Raw genomic sequence first — 8,198 nt, forward strand, 5'->3', positions numbered from 1 at the left:
TAAACAGACTATTGCTGGTTAAATGCACTTGGTGTGACAGCTTCACCCTGATGTAGGCTTTAGCCAAAAAACAACCACACCATTGAGGGTTAAATGCACTTGGTGACAGGCGCAGCTTGCCCCTGATGAAGTATATGGCCAAAAATATGGCCAGTTTTTTTTCACGGTCCGCAAAAACGGGGTCCGTGGGTCCGTGATCCGTGACCGTTTTTTCGTCCGTGGGTCTTCCTTGATTTTTGGAGGATCCACGGACATGAAAAAAAAGTCGTTTTGGTGTCCGCCTGGCCGTGCGGAGCCAAACGGATCCGTCTTGATTTACAATGCAAGTCAATGGGGACGGATCCGTTTGATGTTGACACAATATGGTGCCATTTCAAACGGATCCGTCCCCATTGACTTTCAATGTAAAGTCTGGAGTTCTTTTATACCATCGGATCAGAGTTTTCTCCAATCCGATGGTATATTTTAACTTGAAGCGTCCCCATCACCATGGGAACGCCTCTATGTTAGAATATACTGTCGGATATGAGCTACTTTGTGAAGCTCAGATCCGACAGTATATTCTAACACAGAGGCGTTCCCATGGTGATGGGGACGCTTCTAGTTAGAATACACTGCAAACTTTGTACATGACTGCCCCCTGCTGCCTGGCAGCACCCGATCTCTTAGAGGGGGATATGATAGCACAATTAACCCCTTCAGGTGCGGCACCTAAAGGGGTTAATTGTACTATCATATCCCCCTGTAAGAGATCAGGGCTGCCAGGCAGTAGGGGGCAGACCCCCCCCTCCCCAGTTTGTATATCGTTGGTGGCACAGTGTGCGCCCCCCATCGGGCCCCCCCTTCCTCCCTCTAATGTTAGAAATCGTTGGTGGCACAGTGTGCGCCCACCATCGCCCCCCCTCCCTCCCTCTATTGTAATAAATAGTTGGTGGCACAGTGTGCGCCCACCATCGCCCCCCCTCCCTCTATAGCAGTAACAACATTGGTGGCAGTGTGCGGCCTCCCATTCCCCCCCCCCCTATCATTGGTGGCAGCGGAGTTCCGATCGGAGTCCCAGTTTAATCGCTGTGGCTCCGTTCGGTAACCATGGCAACCAGGACGCTACTGCAGTCCTGGTTGCCATGGTTACTTAGCAATAGTACAATAGTAGAAGACTCATAGTTACCTGCTTGCTGCTGCGATGTCTGTGTCCGGCCGGGAGCTCCACCTACTGGTAAGTGAAAGGTCTGTGCGGCGCATTGCTAAAGAACTGTCACTTACCAGTAGGAGGAGCTCCCGGCCGTTCACAGACATCGCAGCAGCAAGCAGGTAAGTATGAATCTTCTACTGTTGTACTATTGCTAAGTAACCATGGCAACCAGGGCTGCAGTAGCTTCCTGGTTGCCATGGTTACCGATCGGAGCCCCAGCGATTAAACTGGGACTCCGATCGGAACTCCGCTGCCACCAATAATGGGGGGGGGGGGAATGGGAGGCCGCACACTGCCACCAATGTTGTTACTGCTATAGAGGGAGGGGGGCCGATGGGGGGCGCACACTGTGCCACCAACGATTTATTACAATAGAAGGAGGGAGGGGGGCGATGGTGGGTGCACACTGTGCCACCAACGATTTATTACAATAGAGGGAGGGAGGGGGGGTTGGCGCACACTGTGCACACTGTACCACCAACGATTTATTACAATAGAGGGAGGGAGGGGGGGCGATGGTGGGCGCACACTGTGCCACCAACGATTTATTACAATAGAGGGAGGGAGGGAGGGGGGGTTGGCGCACACTGTGCACACTGTGCCAACGATTTATTACAATAGAGGGAGGGAGGGGGGCCGATGGTGGGCGCACACTGTGCCACCAACGATTTCTAACATTAGAGGGAGGAAGGGGGGGCCCGATGGGGGGCGCACACAGTGCCACCAACGATATTCAAACTGGGGAGGGGGGGGGTCTGCCCCCTGCTGCCTGGCAGCCCTGATCTCTTACAGGGGAATATGATAGTACAATTAACCCCTTTAGGTGCCGCACCTGAAGGGGTTAATTGTGCTATCATATCCCCCTGTAAGAGATCGGGTGCTGCCAGGCAGCAGGGGGCAGTCTTGTGCAAAGTTTGTAGTGTATTCTAACTAGAAGCGTCCCCATCACCATGGGAACGCTTCTGTGTTAGAATATACTGTCGGATATGAGTTTTCACGAAGTGAAAACTTAGATCAGAAAAAGCTTTTATGCAGACGGATCTTCGGATCCGTCTGTATGAAAGCAACCTACGGCCACGGATCACGGACACGGATGCCAATCTTGTGTGCATCCGTGTTCTTTCACGGACCCATTGACTTGAATGGGTCCGTGAACCGTTGTCCGTCAAAAAATAGGACAGGTCCTATTTTTTTGACGGACAGGATACACGGATCACGGCCTCGGCTGCAAAACGGTGCATTTTCCGATTTTTCCACGGACCCATTGAAAGTCAATGGGTCCGCGAAAAAAAAACGGAAAACGGCACAACGGCCACGGATGCACACAACGGTCGTGTGCATGAGGCCTATTGCTGGTTAAATGCACTTGGTGTGACAGCTTCACCCTGATGTAGGCTTTAGCCAAAAAACAACCACACCATTGAGGGTTAAATGCACTTGGTGGCAGCTTGTGCTGGCGCAACACAAGACACAAAATGGCCACCGATCACCCCAGAAAAAAGTGACTGAAAAACGCTCTGGGCAGCCTAAAAACAGTGAGCAAATAAATAGCAGCAGATCGATCAATGGATGGAGTCTTTTGGAGGAGTTAATCAGCCTAATCTCGCCCTACTGTCGCAGCTGCAACCTCTCCCTATGATAATCAGAGCAGAGTGATGGGCGGCGCTATGTGACTCCAGCATAAATAGAGGCTGGGTCACATGGTGCTCTGGCCAATCACAGCCATGCCAATAGTAGGCATGGCTGTGACGGCCTCTTGGGGCAAGTAGTATGACGCTTGTTGATTGGCTGCTTTGCAGCCTTTCAAAAAGTGCCAAGAAAGCGACGAACACCGAACCCGTAACCCGGACTTTTACGAAAATGTCCGGGTTCGGGTCCGTGTCAAGGACACCCCAAAATTCGGTACGAACCCGAACTATACAGTTCGGGTTCGCTCATCCCTACTGTTGTGAGCTAGGCGAGTGCGCTTATCAGTCATGACCCCCCCTGCTGCGCTGAACGTCCTTTCGGACAGGACACTTTACGAGGAGTTCCATGGCAAATGTCAAGCTTCTAAGAGCGTCCACATCGGCCGTTAACCCGATGTAGTTGGACACCTGTCGGTCTAGGCGTTCCCTGAGACTGGATCCGGAGGGCAACTGTCGATGGGTTGGCTGCAAGAAGGATCTCATATGCGAAGTGACCAACACATCTTCAAACCGCCCTCTTCCTGAAGGCACGGTAGGATTGGTACCTGCACCTGTTTCGCTGTGGGTGGAAATTCCTCTGCCAGCGCCCGCAACAACAGAGTGCAGCATCTCTCGAAGCAAGGCCTGGAAATGCTGCAGTCTGACAGCCCTCTGTGATGCTGGTAACATGTCCACCATTTTGTGTTTGTACCAGGGGTCTAAGTATGTTGCCACCCAGTACTGGTCCTTGCCCTTTATGCTTTTTATACGGGGGTCTTCAAACACTGGAGCATGAAGGCCCCTATTTGCACTACATTTTTTTCATCATTCTCTTTTTATTTATCAAAACAAAGAGCAAATGAATATATAAACAAATGATCTTCAGGAAAGGAAGGACCAGTGCAACTGGTCAGAAGACATTACATCGAGATTTACAAATATGACAGAAAGCAATTACTGGTATATGGGTCGGCAGACATTACTTATCATGCATGATGAATCATACGATTTCTAAAACAGTCCAGTTTCCAAGATGTGAACGGACCAAAAATCAACAAAAAAGACAAAGAAATACAAAAAAGGAAGTAGAGTCGGACATGATCACATCTTAATCCTAATCCTAACTGACATTGACATAAAGCGTGTTACTACATGGTGTTGTTTCTAACGTCACACATTAGTCTCATAGTCTGATACCAACAGAGTGGTGTGAAAGGAAAAAGCGACATAGCTCCTATTTTGTCAGGCCACAGGGATAACTCTAAACCCCTAAACTCTGGTTGCTATTTAGGGGACCCTTGACATCTCCTAGTATCAAGATGAATATCGGTTCCTGGCCATTCCCTAATATGTGTCAGCCATGGTTGCCAAATGTTTAGGAACCCCTTTCTGTTATGAGTCTCCCAACCCTCCAACTCCTCCATTCTACACAACTGATTCATTTTCTCATACCACATGGATATGGTTGGCGGGTCAGGGGATCTCCAAAGCACAGGAATGAGGAGCTTAGCTGTTGTATTCATATAAGTCTGCAGGGTATTTTTATGGGGAGTGAAGTTAGCTTTGGGTTTCCATAACAACACTAATGGGCAGTGAATGTTAAGTGGCCAGGGCAGATCTTATTAATGACGCCCTCTATGGTTTTCCAAAACTGTTTGATTTTCAGGCAAAACCACTAAATGTGAGATATGCTGCCTGTGCCTTGAAGGCACCTCCAACACTTACTTGATGTAATTAAGTGAATCTTATACAGGAATTCAGGCGTGCGGTACCATCTAGTAAGAATTTTTCGTACCCGGACACATCTGGAAAACCCATGTGAGTGGGTCAATATGAAAGATCTACTAGACTCATCTAATCTGATTCCTAATTCAGATTCCCAATCCCTCAAGTAAGAAGGTGGTTGATCATTTCTTTTTGCCAAAATATGTCTGTATATCAGTGAGAGCAGCTTTAGTAGTAAGACCATGGTCTCCAGCCAAGTGGGAATCTGTCATCGGGAGATGTTTAGATGTCTTAAACCTCTTGCACGTGGCTTCAAAGTCCCACCTCTGTATAAGGCTGGGTTCACACGGGCGTCTCGTTTTGGATCAGGATGCGTTAAGTTAAAATCGTGCGATTTTGGAGCCAAAACAAGTCAGTTTTCACTGCAATTGCGTTCAGCTGTTTGCGTTTTTTCTGCACGGATGGCATCCGGATGACATGCGTTTTTAACTCGCATGAAAAAAAAGCAACCATCCTGTTGAGTCACATGTTCACTTAAAACAATATAAAACCGCCCAGCATGCTCTTCAATTTGTGGCAGCTCCATTTTGTGTGGATCTAAAGTGTGTGGATTGTATTTTCAGGTGTTCCTTTTGTAAGAAGGATGTCCTCTTTGCCTGCATCAACTCCTGATCTTGTGCTTTTGCACTGGCTGGTGTATCGTTGTTTCGGAGAGCGGAGAGAAATGCTTGAGGAGGAACCGCCGAGGAAGAGGATGTGGGTTCACCCAATAATTGCACATAGGGCTTGCAAAGGGCAATTTCAAACTATGTATGCAGACCTGCTGGAGCACCCTGCCAAATTTTTCCATTATTGTCGAATGTCCATCCCTACATTTGATCTGCTTTTGGGGGAGTTGAGGCCTGGCTTAGCATTCATGAACACCAATATGCAACGTTGTGTTTCAGCTGAGGAACGGCTAATTATAACTCTGAGGTATGTTAATTTTTTAGCAGTCAGGAAAAAAGCAATGTATTTTATTTCTGATATATAGCTGATTTAAAGCTGCATAATATCATGAAAAATGTGATGGTGATAGTGTTTATAACGTTTATCACATTTTTTTTTAAATGTATTTACAGATTGTTGGCGACAGGAAACTCATTTTACTCATTACATATTGAATTCCGCATGCGGATCTACACAATAGCTGGAATAGTGAGGGCTACCTGTGCTACCATGTGGTTGCGACTGTGGGCTGCTGTGCTGCCACAACCTACAAGGCAGCAGTGGCTTCAGATTGCACAGGGCCTCCTGGAGAGGGCACAATTCCCCAATTGTATAGGTGCCCTTGACGGAAAGCATATACAGGTGAAGAAGCCACCGAACTCAGGGTCCCGATTCTATAATTATGAAAAGTTTTTCTCTGTAGTTTTGTTGGCCTTGGCTGACACAAACTACAGGTTTATAATTGTAGATATCGAGGCTTATGGAAGTTCGGCAGATGCTCGCATCTTCCGGGCTTCCAGAATGGGTCGGTAGCTTCAGTCCAACCAACTGGAACTTCCCCAGCCAGCTCCTCTTCCTGGCTCCTCTGGGCCACCTGCTCCATATGCTATAGTTGGTGATGAGGGTTTTGCTCTATCGCCAAACCTGATGCGTCCTTTCCCTAGACGAGGATTGAATGAGGAAAGCGCACATTCAACTATTGTTTAAGCAGGGCCTGAGAATGCCCCTGAGAATGTCAATAATGTTATTAAAGCGTGTGTAGTGCTCCATAATTACACTCACATGTATTAGACCAGTCCAGATGACGATGCAGAGGTGTTGACTTCAGCAGCCCATGGAGACCCTTCTCTACTTGGAAGAGCTGGTTCAGCAGGACTGAGATTGAGAAAATTATTTTCGGACTATTTCATGTCTCCTGCTGGTTCATTTACATTTCATCAACAGCCCTTTTCAGCTGGTCCAAGATAATATTGTTTAAATAATGTCAATATGACTATACATTGTATGTATCCTGGTTCGTTTTTTTTTTTATAAAGTTAGGGACTCGCAAAAATATGAGGACCCTTGACGTGGGTTGCGAGCTGACATAATTCACCTGCATAAAATTTTATAAAAATGCATGTGAAATATCAACTAATCCCTCATAATGTCATCTTTCCTGTACTGTGTATCTTACTAGTAATAAAATAAAACACGAAGACATTGTTTTTTTTTGTTTACTGGAAAAATAATATGAACACAAAATATAGTCATAGTTGACATACATAATAACATTTAAAACAATATATAACTTACATCAGTTTACAAGTTGTAGTATTGTGAGGGTGTGGGGGGGGGGGGGGTTAACATCTGATTGAGAGGGCTGGTAACTGCCCTGAGAAGAGGGGGCAAAGTGCTGTGGTGGAGTAGCCTGAGCTGCGGAGGGAGCAGGTTGAGCATATGCTGCCTCTGCACTGTATAGGTGGCCATATTGTTGGGGTGGAGGGGGGAATGGTTGCTGAGGAGGAGAAGGGTAGTGGGAAGCCCTGTTAGGAAACTGCGAAGGAGGCCTAGGTGGTGGCCCATAGATGTTCCCATATAAGCGCCAATTTTCAAGCGCTATCAACAATTCTGTAGGATCTTTCGGCAGAGTGGCTGCCTGAATAACGATCCCAATGGCGCCTTGGGTCCACAGATAAAGATCCTCTGGAACTTTTTTGAAAAGTGGAGCAACACTGGAAATGCCGCGCTCTTCCACAGGAAACCAGGAGCCCGGACCTCGCCCTGAACCTTGGGCGCACAACGGATCCCAAAAGAAAGAAAGATGGTCCAGCTTCACTGAAAAATACTTGAGGCTTTATTAAATCCCGTGCAGATAAAAACCAACATACAGCAATGCAGAAAATCAACCGGTTTCGGATCACTGTAGATGCGGATCCTTAGTCATTTAAAAGTGTTCCAAGACTGCGCCCATACAATTTATAATGGTCCTCCTGCCGGACTCTGGACAAGTAGTCCAGTACCCGAGTATTGACCTCCACTTCAGCTGTGGGCATCGACCGTTTCCGACGTGCCCCCAGCTGAAGTGAAGGTGCAGACTCTGCAGGAGGGATGTGGGGCGTCGAGCTGGTGGATGGTCCGGCTTCAGCCATCTCCTTTTTGTCCAGGGAAGGGGGATTCTCTTCCTCAGCAGCAGAAGAATGCTGCTGGGCAGCCTGCTCAGTCTCTTCCTCCAGGTTGTCTTCTGTCCTTCAATAGAGAAAACATTATTAAAATACATGTTTTTATAGGGAACCTGTCAGCAACTGTATGCTGCCCATAAACACGACAGAATAAAATACAGACCGGTGAGTTGATTACAGCGGTATGTAATTTAGAATTGTCCAAAGGCATTGTTTGCAGAAAAGCCACATCACAATCATTGCAGACTGGGGCTGGAAAATTGTCACGATCACATGAGAAGAGTCATGGTTACTCCAAAACTCCGGCTCTCCATGACCACCTGCTGATTTGACAGTCTGTCGATTATTACCAGATTGGTCGGGGAGAGTAGGAGATTATGAATAATCGTGACTATTCTCAGTTAGATTTGACTCTTTTCAAGGCCTGGGCTGCAATGATTCTGATCCTGGTTCTCAGAAACAACT

Source organism: Bufo gargarizans, chromosome 4, assembly GCF_014858855.1.
Source record: "Bufo gargarizans isolate SCDJY-AF-19 chromosome 4, ASM1485885v1, whole genome shotgun sequence".
NCBI lineage: Eukaryota > Metazoa > Chordata > Amphibia > Anura > Bufonidae > Bufo > Bufo gargarizans.